This window comes from Hemiscyllium ocellatum, chromosome 1 (genome assembly GCF_020745735.1).
Source record: "Hemiscyllium ocellatum isolate sHemOce1 chromosome 1, sHemOce1.pat.X.cur, whole genome shotgun sequence".
Taxonomy (NCBI): Eukaryota; Metazoa; Chordata; class Chondrichthyes; order Orectolobiformes; family Hemiscylliidae; genus Hemiscyllium; species Hemiscyllium ocellatum.
In genome coordinates this window covers 97,577,347-97,592,294 of record NC_083401.1, presented here as the reverse complement: position 1 = coordinate 97,592,294, position 14,948 = coordinate 97,577,347, and the positions used below count along the sequence as shown (strand labels likewise).

At 39.8% G+C, this 14,948-nt stretch overlaps 1 protein-coding gene across 3 annotated transcripts in view; it reads right to left on the bottom strand.

Annotated features, from left to right (window-relative positions):
• Positions 1-14,948, bottom strand: part of fryl (furry homolog, like) — a 462,166-nt gene that overhangs the window by 406,516 nt on the left and 40,702 nt on the right. For all 3 annotated transcript variants that reach the window (XM_060824340.1, XM_060824357.1, XM_060824348.1), the window contains exon 3: positions 14,550-14,669. The gene's annotated coding sequence lies outside the window, so the exon portion shown is untranslated. The remainder of the gene's footprint in view (positions 1-14,549; positions 14,670-14,948) is intronic.

The window sequence follows — 14,948 nt, the reverse complement described above, 5'->3', positions numbered from 1 at the left end:
ACAGCCACGACACGTTTTAAAAGTTTGTGTTTTCAGAAACAACGTCCCCAATTCCTCAAGCATGTTACAGCGAATTTGCATTGATGAAACGTGTATTACAGCAGAACAAGTTGTACCAAAAGAATCTTAGAATGTTACAATATTATCTCCTCTAATTATTCTAACCACCAATGAGTACAAGCCCAACCCACTCAACTCCTCCTGGTAAGAAAATCCCCCCCAAACCCAGCGTCAATATAGTGAATGGTGGAGAGATCAGATAGGTAAAAGTAACCTGAATGAGTTGTTCAGAGAATGTTTCTTAGAACAGCATATTCCTGAGACAACCAAAAAGCAGATCATAATAGGCCAGATATCATGTAACAAAATGTAACAAGATTGGTCTCATTGTGAATGCACCCCTACCAGTAATCAGGTTATGATGAAATTTTACATGTAGTTTGAGGGATCCAAGATTTGCATTTTAAACTTTAATAAAGGCACAGTGGCTAGCACTGCAGCCTCACAGCGCCAGGGACCTGGGTTTGATTCTCGCCTCGGGTGACTGTGTGGAGTTTGCACATTCTCCCCATGTCTGCGTGGGTTTCCTCAGAGTGCTCCAGTTTCCTCCCACAATCCAAAGATGTGCAGGTTAGGTGAATTGGCCATGCTAAATTACCCATAGTCAGGGGTAAATATAGGGTAAGGGAATGGGTCTGGATGGGTTATTCTTTGGAGGGTCAGTATGGATTTGTTGAGCCGAAGGACCAGTTTCCATACTGTAGTGAATCTAATCTAATCTAAAATTACAAGAACATGAAAGCAAAGCTAGCCAATGTGAACTGGCAAAATTAGGTTAAGGCTAAGCCAAGAGATAATGTAGTAGCCTGATACAAAGTGGATCTCTATGAAAAACTGCTACCATTAAGAACAAATCCCACTATCTTCAAAAATAAATCCCTTCTACATCTTAGATCTGGTCTCTAGTTTTCATAGCCTACTGGATGACACCTCAAAAAAAAAGGATTTTTTTAAAATTCCAAAATGTACTACATAAAGTAGACTACTTTTGTTCAGCAACCTAACAACCTCAAAAAAATTCAACCATGTTATTCAGTTATTAGATCACAACAGTTACTAAACAAAAGAAAGAAAACTCTTCCAGTTCACCTTTGTGGCAGCTACATATTAATAATATAATCGTTGGTTATTCATGGCAATGAACTGTTATCAATTAGGCTGGAACAGACCCAAACATAAAATGAGAAATGCTCTAGTCATGAGAAGGTTTGAAACTATTGGTCAAAAGTACTGATTCTGAATTACCAGAAGTAGGCGGAATGCTATATAACACAAGTCATGTCAAATTATTTACATGCAGTAAAAATATAAATCGACTAAATGCTTGGTCAAAATAAAGTGAATTTAAAGAACACCTTAAAGGATACAAATATACACCTGCACTGGCAACCTCAGGACTTACCTTGTGCCGAACATTGGATATTGCTAGGAAAGACAGAGTCAGATAAAGGATCATTTGGATCACTCAAAGCAATGAAAACGTCAGGCACAAAAACACCGTAACTAACCACATGCCACCACACCAATACCTCACTCGACAAGCTGTTAGATTAATTTGAAAAACGAATAATTATTCAAATTCATGCTCAACTTAAAAAACTCATCACTGAGTAAAGACCCATCTCTTAAATTACTTATCTTACCCTTGCAAATTTTTAGTTTGGGTTTCATGACAAATGAAAATGCCCAAGGTTATTGGGGGACATCGCAATATTCTCTTTTTCAGAGAAAAGATCCTTAATCTACTGTATACAATTTATATAGTAGATTAAAAGTATATGTAGGCCCTTTATGCGTTTTGCAGACGTGCTTTGAATATAGATATTTCAGGCAGAGGTTGTGTCCTCTAACTCTACTATTCTGGACAAAGTGAAATATCTTATTCTGCAGAAGTCACATTAAAAAATGTTAATACCTGCACATCTAGACACAGAGCATCTTTAACAATCTTTTCTCATTTCAAACAGAAATTGAAGTACTGGGATTGTAACTCAATAAATCTCTGAAACATAATGTCAGTCCTTGGAATATTAAAAGCGGTCAGAAAGAGAGAGTCCTTTGCTATGTTTTTTACAATTTTCATTCATCTGCAAACAATGATACCTGACTAGCAATTAGTTTAAAAAAAAGCCTTTGTTCAAGACAAATAAACTAGTTAAGTATAACTTAGTTAATTCAACACCATAGTTGAGCAAAATTTTAAATTCTGAGTTAGAATTAAAGAATTAGAAATGCATAGTTTAAGCAAGAGTCCCAGCAAGGAATGATTAAATGAAGACTGTGCAGTGCATATCAATTTTCTAGTGATAAGCAGTGAGGTGTCTTTTTAGAAATACATATTTATTTGATGGAAAAGAAAATGCAACAAAGATTTGAAAGCCAAATAGCACTAAATTGGGTTGAATTGAAGTGGACTGGAACCAATACCATACATATTGTATATGTGGAAAAATCTGTCAAATTGACTTTAAAAAAACATTTTTGATTGGTAAAATGCATATAAAAGCAAATTACAGGAGGTGCTATAAGACTGAAATAAAACTTGATACCATTCTGACAAAAGAGGTCACCAACCTGAAAGATAAACTCTTGTCTCTACACACGCTGCTTATTCTAGTGAGGATTTCCTATATTTTTCATTTTTAAAAGCAATGCATAATCATACACAAAATTGGTGATCCAGGCACCACATTTATTTTAAAAATCCCCAAACTAAAACCCTCCTCTTAATTTAAGAAAATTGATATTCATAAGCTAAAATTTAGGTCAACCAATTGTACTTAAAATTCATACTATTGTCCCTTATTTTCTCAATGGACATTTTCTTTTAAAAGGGGCATTCTGAACAGTTGTACCACACTTCAGAGACACAAATACTATTTCAACACTCAGACAACCTTTAAATCTAGTTTGCAAAATCCACTGCAGCTGACAAAGGTTCCAGCTGCTAAGTTTAATTTAAACATTCATAAATTCAATAGGTCAGTGGTCAGCTTATTCCTAAACTTTAATTTGTCAAGGGCGGCTGCATTTTTTTTCTATTACACCCTCAGTGTTTGAGCTATGACAAACAGTACATCAGGCAATGATTGAATTCAATAAAATACTGTACCTTCCCGAACAGTCTGGAGACTATTTTCACAACCACCACTAGATGGCAATTTAAAACGTGATTTATTCCAAATCTCCAAGCATCAATTTTTTGAAAGTACATGGAACAATACAGTGCAGAATAGGCCTTTCGGCTCTCGATGTTGCGCTGGCCTGTGAACTATTCTCAGCTCGTCCCGCTACACTATCCCAAAATCACCCATGTGCTTATCGAAGGATTGTTTAAATCTCCCTAATGTGGCTGCGAAAGTATGGGAAAAAAAGTTTCGATTAATACATGGAGGTTCACTATAAAGTTATAATGGTACAGAGGAACATTGATTATCCTTGAATATCAATTATCCGAATTTCAGATTATCCAAAGAAGATCTCAAGGTCCCGCAAAAACGTGACATCAAAGAAGTAAGTGCACTAGATTTATCTGTACTGAAGAACATGTGAAAATGCTGACAAAAGCAAAGAAACACAAGCACCTCAAGCATCAACGTTTGGATACTTTTTTTAGGTAAGGGTTACTACACAGCCCTTTGCCAAACTAAGCGTTTTACAGTATTCCTGTCACTTTATGGGGCCGTTCGTGACAAAAAGTGCAAAGAACATAAACGCATGCGCAAGTTTGTGCTTCTGTCTTTCTATTACTACACCGAGTTCCTGGAAACTGACATACGGTCTTGTGTTCGTAGAAGTTGTTCGGGATCTTGTTTAATGCTGGGATTTCATATACCAGTATTTAATATGATGGTAAGGGTTTAGTCCTTCTCGTAATTTGCAGAATGCAAAGATTAGTCTTTTTATAGCAGACTCATTAAACAAATTCTCTGGTAGAGCATAGTGTTAGATCAGTATAGCTTCCCTTGTTTAAAATAAAATCGATTATCCAAACAAAATAGTGTCCACCCAGCTCATTTGGATAATCAAGGTTCCTCTGTATTTGGAAAATTTCCTGAGGTGTGCAAATTTTTTTTTTTAAAAGTCTTGCACCGTAAATACTAATAGCGTTGATTAGTCAGCTCTTTACTGCTAAAAAAAAAGATTACTGTGCAAAGTATAGCAGGCACTAAACATTATTCCCAATGGAAGTGATGACATCATGATTCACAATGTTTAGAATCCTCGACCCTAGGGACTACGGATGCTCAGTTATTGAGCATATTCAAGGCAGACATTGACAGATATTGCAACTCTAAGGGAATCCGGGGACTTGAGGATCAGGCAGAAAAGTAAAACTGAAACGAAAGATTAGACACAATCGTAATGACAGGTATGGTAAACTAGACTATTCCTGCATCTCCTGCCCTTGTATAATGAAGAAAAACAGTAGTTAGATCTATAATGTCAGTCTCTTCCTATTTATGTACATTCAATGCTTATATGAACACCTGGCAGTTGTTTGGCATCAGAGGCACTAATTTTTTTTATTATTTATTCACCCGTAGCATGTGGGTATTGCTGACAAAGCAAGTATTTATTGTCCGAGGAGGATGATCTCCTCCTTGAACCCAGTAGTCCTTGTTATATAGCTACACCCATAGTGCTGTCAGATACAGACTTCCACAATTCTGGTGCAACAATGAAAAAAACCGCAATGTATTTCTAAGAAATGACCCTTGTTCAACTTGGATAGGAATTTGCAGACATCAACTTTCACATGCATCTGTCACAGTTATTCATCTGGGTAATCTAGGTTATGACATTTGGAGGATTCTGTCAAAGTCCACTCATGAATACTGCAGTGGTGTCCTCACATGGTGGTAAGACCACTGTTTTGAGACATAAATGCAGTGAACATTGGAATACAGTGGAACATTTCCCAATTTGCTTGGAGATGTAGCAAGAAACAAAAAAAACTAATCAACAGCAACAGGATATGTAAAGACTAGTAGAACAGGTCGACAAGTGACAGATGAAATTTAATACAAAGGAGTGCAAAGTGATGCATTTTAACAGAAGGATCAAAAAGAGTAGTTACGATCAGGACCTGGACATCATAAATAAGTTGGTGCATGTAGGGAAGTATTTTGTACTTTTATAAACTTCTGGGTATGTGATAGCAAAAGAATGCAACATACAGCACGAAAGAGCGGGAGAGAGAGCATGAGAGGAGAACAGAAAGTACGCACCAGGAAGCAAAAAAGGCAATCTCACTTATTTTCCTGGAAGACTGGAACCAACAAACAAATCCATTCATTCCCAACAGTGGACAAAAAGAAAAAAAATTCTTTTATTGATAACAAAAGGACTAGAGGACACAAATTAAAGCTCTTAGGATATGAGGATGTGAAGAAGATCGTTTTTATATAGCAAGCAACAGTGAGCTAGAGCATGCTGCCTTCAAAGATGATTGCAAAACAAGTAGATAGACACTTGAATGACTATGGGAATGAAGCAGGAAAATGTCACAAATTGAATTGTTCCACAGAAAACTTGCATAAATATGTCGGAGAGGAGGAATTCTTGTGTCAATTGCAATTTTGTGACTTTAGTATTTGTTAAAATCATTTATACTAGAGTCATAGATATGTACAGCACGGAAACAGACTCTTCGGTCCAATTCATCCATGCCGACCAGATATCCAAACCCAATCTAGTCCCAACTGCCAGCACTTGCCCCAAATTCCTTCAAACCATATACCGATCCAGATGCCGCTTAAATGTTGCAAATGTACCAGCCTCCACCACTTCCTCTGGCAGCTCATTCCATACACATACCACCCTCTAAGTGAAAAAGTTGCCCCTTAGGTCTCTTTTATATCTTTCCCCCTCGCACTCTAAACCGATGCCCTCTAGTTTACTCATCCCAGGGAAAAATCTTTGTCTATTTATCTTATCCATGCCCCTCATGATTTTGTAAACCTCTATAAGGTCACCCTTCAGCCTCCAACATTCCAGGGAAAACAGCCTCAGCCTATTCAGCCTCTCCCTATAGCTCAAATCCTCCAACCCTGGCAACATCCTTGTAAATCTTTTATGAACCCTTTCAACCCTTCTACTTTTCAACCCTTTATGGGCAGCACGGTGGCACAATGGTTAGCACTACTGCCTCACAGCGCCAGAAACCCAGGTTCAATTCCTGCTTCAGGCAGCTGACTGTGTGGAGTTTGTACATTCTCCCCGTGTCTGTGTGAGTTTCCTCAGGGTGCTCCGGTTTCCTCCCACACTCCAAAGATGTGCGGGTTAGGTAAACTGGCTGTGCTAAATTCTCCGTAGTGTTAGGTAAAGGGGTACATGTAGGGGAATGGGTCTGGGTGGGTTATGCTTTGGCGGGTCGGTGTGAACTTGTTGGGCCAAAGGGCCTGTTTCCACACTAAGTAATCTAATCTAATCAAGTTTCACAACATTTTTCCAATAGGAAGGAGACCAGAGTGCACAAAAAACTGCATCTGCTGGAATCCAAGGTAGACAAGCAGGAGGCTGGAAGAGCAAAGCAAGCCAGGCAGTAGCATGAGGTAGAGAAATCAACTGCTGAGTCCTGAAGAAAGGTTACACCTGAAACGCTGACTTCTCTATCTCTTGATGCTGCCTGGTTTGCTGTGTTCTTCCAGCCTCCTCCTTGTTTACCTTTTGAGTAACAAGGACTCACTGATAGCAACTCCTGAATTTTCTTATTATTCTGTGGTATGTTCAAACTTTAAAAGGCATGACAACTTCATAGGCGTGACCACCACAAAGCCCAGATGAACATTTAAATTTGGATCTGTTCCCAAGTTTTCCTGAGAAAATTACAATTACATTTTTTAAGGAGCCATGTTTTTAACTCTAGAAGCTCATTGGGTGATGTTCCAAAATGTTTTATAAACGTACAGAGGACTACAAACTACTTTCTGTCATAGAATCTTTCATATAACAGGTCACAACGATATGCTCCATTCTAGAATGTTCTTTGGCTTTTTCTTTTCTTAGCAAACAAACCTATTTTTAAGATTCAGAATAAAAAACCTTGGCCAGAAAATTGTGCTGCCAGCTATAACAAAAAAAGCCCCAAAATAGCCTCAAAAACAAAACAGTTTCCAGGTTTTTAAATCCAAAAAAAAACTTTATATGCTGGTAATTTCTCTCTTGATTACAAAGGGTGGAGCTTACAAACAGTAAATGCTAGATGCCAACGTCCATTTGATGTAAAAGAGAACTTTCTCAAACCGAGATGATGCCATGCCTGACGCAGACTGCCCAGTCATTTACAAAAGTAGTGAAAAAAAACACAAGTAATTCAAATTTACCCGTCTTGGTTAATCATCTGGAAAAATAATAAATCAGCAGATATATTTGACCATTTCATTCATATTCTGTATAAGCAGTCAAGCTAGATTTGAAATTAAACAATTTGTCAACCTGTCTACATTTCTCCAAAGTAAATGTAAGCAGGTTAAAACAAAGTAAATAATTGAAAATCAATAATTGTCTTGAACCATTTTAAAAGTAATTTGAACTCACTAAGATTCATAAATGTAGGGAAAAAAAACAAAATCAATAAATCCTGTTACTAGAAGAGAATATAGAGGAAGTGGTAGAGGCAGATGCAATTACAATGTTTAAAAGACATTTGGACAGATACATGGGTATGAAAGGTTTAGAGAGATATGGACCAAATGTAGACAAATGGAACTAATTCAATTCAGGAAACCTGATTGGCCTGAATTCTGTGCTGTATGACTCTATATGGCATTCTACTGAGAGAATCTCAAGATGCATACTTGAAAATTATGCTCAATGTAAATACCATAAAATTTTCAGCAAGAATAAGTGTGACAAGGAGCAAATGCACACAATCACAGAATGGTTAAAGCGCAAAAGGCAACCATCCAATCTGGGAAACTGCCAAAGCCTATGCCGGGGTTAGTTATCTCCTACTCTGCCAGTAGAACCGGCAGAAGGGCAAGCAGCAACGTCTCCTCTGAGCACGGTTGAAGGCAGCCAAGAAGGCTCACTCTGACAGGCCCTCGTTGGTCAAGCTACAGAGGATTACAGTCTGCATTGAATTCCGTGCTCACACAGATGGCAAAGAAGGAGCTTACTTTTGCAAAACAAAGGTTGCATGAGCATGGTGACAAACCAGGCAAGTACCTAGCGTATCTTGCCAGGAAAAGGAGTGCCTCTCAAACCATTACGTCGATTGGGGAATGATCTGGGAACCTAACATGTGATTCCAAAAAGATTAACGTGGTATTCCAGACATTTTACTCTGAATTATACCAATCTGAGGGTTGAGAGGAGGGAGATGGAGTCCTTTTTCAAGGATCTGGAGCTCCCGGGTGTGACCCCCAAACAGGAGCCTTTTCTCAATGCCCCCTTATCAGAGCAAGAGGTGCAGGAGGCTGTGAAGCAGCTTCAGATTAGAAAGGCGCCTGGTCCTGATGGACTTCACAGTGAATTCTATAAGGACTTCCATAAGCAGATTGTCAGGCCTGATGCTCAACATGTTCAATGACTCGCATAGTCATTATTTTCTCCTGCCATCTCTAAGAGAGGCCAATATTTTGCTTATACTTTGAAAAGGGACAGTCCTGGCGGACTGTGCTTCTTGCAGGCCCATTTCACTCTTAAATACGGACTTTAAAATCCTCTCTAAGACTCGTGCGTTAAGGCTGGAAACTGTTACCTTCTATTGTTAAAGAGAACAAGACAGGCTTCATAAAGGGCTACAGATCCTCCAATAATGTTGTGAGGCTGTTTAATATAATTCAAACGTATTGACAACAGTCAATACAGAGATTGGTGATTTCTCTAGATGCAGACAAGGCATTTGACAGAGTTTGAGTAGCCGTACCTTTTGTATACTCTTCAGCAGTTTGGTGTGGGCAAAGCCTTTATAAGATGGGTAAAGGCTCTCTACAGTGACCCTCTCACTGCGATCATCACCAGTGGGGTACGATCAAACAATTTTAGTATTCTTAGGGGCAGCCGACAGGGCTGTCCCGTTTCGCCATTGTTTCTTACACTGGCGATTGAACTGTTGGCAGAGGCCATTTGTAGGGACCCCAATATATCAGCTCCAGAAGTGGGGTCAAAACTACACAAGATTTCATTTTATATAGATGGTGTCTTCGTTTCTTTGTCAAATCCAGCAGTTTTGATGCCTTGCCTGATACAATGCATCAGCTCATTAAGCACCTTTTCATGGTACAAGATGAATTTTGCCAAGTGATAGGCTATGTCTATCGGTGGTCTCATGAAGGTGCTACGTCTTGAGGGTGAATCTCAATTCCCATTTAAGTGGTCACAGGGGGATTTTATGATCAGTTGTTTAAAACTGATTTTCGTCATTTATTCAACGAAAGCAAACAAGACTTTCAAAGATGGGATGCGCTTCCAGTCTCATGGTTAGGTCGGATCGTTCTGATTAAAAGATGAATATTCTCCCCTGTTTGTTGTACCTGATAAGGATGCTCCCCATGATTTTCGATAAGCAAAGGTTCAGGAGACTGAATGGGTGGTTTAGCTCTTTAATTTGGCATTGTAAGTGGCCCCTTATTAAATTAGTTAAATTGCAATTGTCTCATAGACTGGGGGGAGGTGGATCTCCCGGACATTAAAAACGATCAACTAAGCTCGCTTTTATCTTATGTGAGTGAATGGGCTTGTGGGGACCCTTTTTCAAAATAGTTAGATATCGAAACCTCTCAGGCAAAGTGCCCCTTTATTAGTTTGCTGTTTTTGAACAAAATGAGGACACTTAAGGAATATTGCCATAACCCAATAGTTATCAATACTGTTAAAGCATGGAGGGCAATTCGACAGAGGGAAGGCAATATTGACAAAACATCTTTTCTTACACCTATAGTGGGTATGCTGGGTTTTCAACCAGAGAAGATGGATTCAAACATTGGACAGCTAGGGGTGATTTATTTGAGGGAGACACAATGACATCTTTTGATCAGTTAGCTCGGAAGTAGGAGCTAGTTAGGGATTTTATTATAAAAAAAACTTTTGACTGATCCCCATAACTCTGACCTAGAGAGGAGGAGGGTGCTCAGTGCTAAGAGTGCACTTTCTGTCAGTATCCTGTATCATCAGCTGGGGGCCACTCAGATGAAGTTGATCAACTCTGCAGTGTGTGGGAGAGAGAGCTAGGCATTGAGGTCTCCTCAGAGGCCTGGAAAGGTATTTGGGAAAACATAAAGATATCAATGTGCAATAGTACCCATGCTTTGCAGTTGAAGATTCTCCTCAGGATCCACTTGGCTTCGGATCGTTCGTCAAAATTTAAACCAGGGATATCTTCAACATGCAGTAAAAAGTGAAGTCTGCAGATGCTGGAGATCAGAGCTGAAAATGTGTTGCTGGTTAAAGCACAGCAGGTCAGGCAGCATCCAAGGAATAGGAAATTCGACGTTTCGGGCCAGAGCCCTTCATCAGGAGTTTCCTGATGAAGGGCTCTGGCCCGAAACATTGAATTTCCTGTTCTTTGGATGCTGCCTGACGTGCTGTGCTTTAACCAGCAACACATTTTCATATCTTCAACATGCCCCAAGTGTAAAGTTAGTACGGGCACTCTTACCCATTGTCTCTGGTCCTGTGGTACACTTCAAACATACTGGAGCACTGTGGCAGGTGCAATGGAGGGGACTTTGGGTGTAAGGGTGGAGAAGGACTAGATTTCTCTTCTTCTTGGCCTGCCCAGTGTAATCCCTGTAAATGTGCATACGAAAAAAACTTTTCAACATCCTCACTTTCTGTGCAAGAAGGAATATCATGTTAGGTTGGGTGTCCGAAAACCTCCCCCCCCCAGGCCTGTCGGGTTGGGGAAGGTTGTTATGGAGCATATCCCCATGGATGTTCTCAAGTATGGTACACCTCAAAACTGAGAATTTCTATAAGACATGGCGGCCCTTTTTTGGAATACCTGGACCACAGATTTATCTGCACACTAATAATGGCTTTTATATTGTGCTTTACGAGTTCAATATCCAGACGGGGGAACTGCAAACATATGAATATGAGAACAGTGATGCTCTCGATATTCAAGAAATATGTTTTATTTTGCTGAGCTGTATTATTATTGCTTATTAGTTTGTTGTTAATTATTATTTATTTAGGTATAGAGTCATAGAGATGTACAGCATGGAAGCAGACCCTTTGGTCCCACCTGTCCATGCTGACCTGATATCCCAACTCAATCTAGTCCCACCTGTCAGGACCTGGCCCATATCCCTCCAAACCCTTCCTATTTATATACACATCCAAATGCCTCTTACATGTTGCAATTGTACCAGCCTCCAGCACTTCCCCGGCAGCTCATTCCATACACATACCACCCTCTGTGTGAAAACGTTGCTCCATTGGTCTCTTTTATATCTTTCCCCTCTCACCCCTTCAGCCTGCGACGCTCCAGGGAAAACAGCCACAGCCTGTTCAGCCTTTCCCTGTAGCTCAAATCCTCCAACGCTGGCAACGTCCTTGTAAATCTTCTCTGAACCCTTTCAAGTTTCACATCTTTCCGATAGGCAGGAGACCAGAATTGCACGCAATATTCCAATAGTGGCCTAACCAATGTCCTGTACAGCATCAACATGACCTCCCAACTTCTGTACTCAATACTCTGACCAATAAAGGAAAGCAACCAAATACCTTCTTCACTATCCTATCTACCTGCGACTCCACTTTCAAGGAGCTTTGAACCTGCACTCCAAGAGCTCTTTGTTCAGCAACACTCCCGATGACCTTACTACTATTAAGTGTATAAGTCCTGCTAAGATTTGTTTTCCCAAAATACAGCACCTCGCATTTATCTGGATTAGACTCCACCTGACACTTCTCAGCCCATTGGCCCATCTGGTCAAGGAAATAGTTAGTTGGGGGATTTTCTTCTATACATATTTATACATTTGTACATGAGGGCAGTCTGTGTTTTTAAATTTTTTTTGGTGTTCTTTCTTTGTATTGTTTTGTACTTGTTGTAATATTAAAAATCTATTTGTTAATAAAAAATGTATTTAAAAATATATTTTTTTAAAAAGGGACTATACAGGTAAATGTTTCACGCAGAGGGCGGTGCATGTATGGAACAAACTGCCAGAGGGAGTGCTGGGGATGGGAACAATTAATTACAACATTTTGAAGACATCTGGGTGGGAACATGAATAGTGAGGGTTTAGAGGGATATGGGCCAACTGCTGGTAAATGGGACTAGATCACTTTACAATATCTAGATGACATGATTAGATTAGATTCCCTACAGCGTGGAAACAGGCCCTCCGGCCCAACAAGTCCAAGCCGAACCTCCGAAGAGTAACCCACCCCCCCCTCTGACTAATGCTCCTAACAGCTATGGACAGTTTAGCATGGCCAATTCACCTGACCAGCACAGCTTTGGACTGGGGGAGGAAACTGGAGTACCTTGCGGAAACCCACGCAGACACAGGGAGAATGTGCAACCTCCACACAGGCAGTCGCCAGAGGGTGGAATCGAACCTGGGACCCTGGCACTGTGAGGCAGCAGTGCTAACCACTGAGCCACTGTGCTGCCAATGTACAATTGCAGCAAGATATACCTGCTCCCGTCACTCCAGCATACTCCCATGATCAAAGTTGGAGGGGCAGGTAATGTGAGAAAGTGGGGAGGCTTAGAGAGTGGGCAAAGAAGTAGCTGATGGAATACAATGTGGGAAAGCGTGAAGTTACACACTTTGGTGGGAAGAGTAGAGGCATAAATCATTTTCTAAATAGGGAAAGGCTTTCAAAATCTGAAGCACAAAGGGACTTGGGAATACTAGTTCAGGATTCTGTTAAGGTTAACATGCAGGCTCAGTTGACAGTTAGGAAGGCAAATGCATGAGTGCTAGAATACAAGAGCAAGGGTGTACTACTGAGGCTGTACAAGGTTCATCAGACGACATTTGGAACATTCTGAGCAGTTTCAGGCCCCATATATGAATATAGATATGCTGGCATTGGAGTCCAGAAGAGGTTTACAAGAACAGTTCTGGAGAAGGAGTCAAGAGATGTGGGGAAATCTAGTTGAAATGTAATGAATTGAGATGCCTGGATAGAGTAGGTAGAGAAGATGTTTCCACAAGTAGGAAGGATCAGGACCCAAAACGCACAGCCTCAGAGTGGATGGCACACCAGTTAGAAGTGGGATTGTGAAGAAATTGCTCAGCCAGAGGGTTTCAATTCATGAACTCATTGCCACAGACAGCTGTGGGGGCCAAATCATTGAGTATTTAAGACAGAAATAGATAGGTTCTTGATTGGCGAGGGGAATCAAGGGCTTTGGGAAAAGGCAGGAGAATGAGGTTTAGAAACATATCAGCCACAATCAAATGGTTGAGCAAATGTGATGGGACAAATGGCTTAATTCTGCTGCTATGTCCATGGTCTGATGATGGGCAACATGCTTTCTGCAGCACCTGCTGCACCTGCATGCTTACTTTCAGCAATAGGTATACTCAGTCTTTCTTGGCTACTGCCTTCCTTTGATTTAGAAAACCCAGGAACAATCAGTCTCGACTCCTGCATCGAACTTTGTACATTTTGTTTTATTCTGTCTTTCTTCATTCTCACTATCAAAATATATCACTTTGTATTGCTCTGCATTTCATCCAGCATTCAGTTGTGCAATGCATCAACCTATATGTAGTCTCTCAAAGTCTATCAGCATCTTTCTTGCGTTTCATGATATTTGCATATTTTATGTCGTCATCTGCAAGTTTTTTTTTTAAACTGTGCCCTGTACACCCAAAGCAGAGTCATTCATACAGATCAATAAAAGCAGTCATCCACATACTGACTAGTGGGAGCACAACTGTACATCTTCCTCAGTTCTGTAGAATAACCATTCCCCAGTACTGTGCGCTTCACGCTCAATGTCACTGCTGTCTCTTTTATTCTACATGCCTTAAATTTGTTTTCAAACATTATGTGGAAATGATCTTTGAGAAACCCATATGCAAACAACTAACTTACTGTCATCAACCTTATGTTAAGGTAACATAAAATGCAGTCTCAATCAAGTTAGTTAAAGCTATTTGTCTTTAACAAATCTGAAACGGCTTTCCATAATTAAGCGTAAAGAAAACTAACAAATGTGTTATTGCCAGGGTTATCATAATGTTCTTTTTTGAAAGTAGAGTGTTAAATTACCAATACATCAGTCCTCTTGGACTATTCCTAACCACATGGGGATTCAAAGATGATGGCAAGGACAACCACAAATTTTAAGTTGACTTTCCTCAATATCCTTAATGCAACTCGACTGATCCAGGGGACTTAGCATTCCCAGTACAATGAGCCATTCCATCAAATTCTAGACCATCTTAATTATTTCCTCCTTCACTCCGACTATGGCAATAGATTATTTTTAAACAGTGTGACCTCCTTTTGTACTGTAGTTTCATGAGGTCTTCTTACGTAAAGGATGATGATTTGATTTTTGTACCTACCTAAATACTTTGCAAAGACCAGTTTCACCTAAATTCCATCTGAAGACGAGTTTCGCTTAAATTCCATAGAGAGGGGCAGTGTCTTCCTCAAATGGCAAAATCACAAAGGGAGAAGAAAATCTGCAACAAAATAATTATTGTAATTACTTAGGGTTAAATTTTTAAAAAAACATTTAATAGGGCTGATGCATCTGAGTGATCAGACATTCGATGAAAATGGATTTTCTCACTTGAAGTTATGAGTTTTAAGAAATATCACCAGCACCCTAGTGTGCACATTTACAGGGTCTTCAGTTTTTTTCATCTATCAATCTGCATCAAAACTTTTGATTTGGGTCAGCAGACAGCATCCTTACAGGAAAAATGAGCAGCATGAAAAGTATTCAACCCGTGTAAACT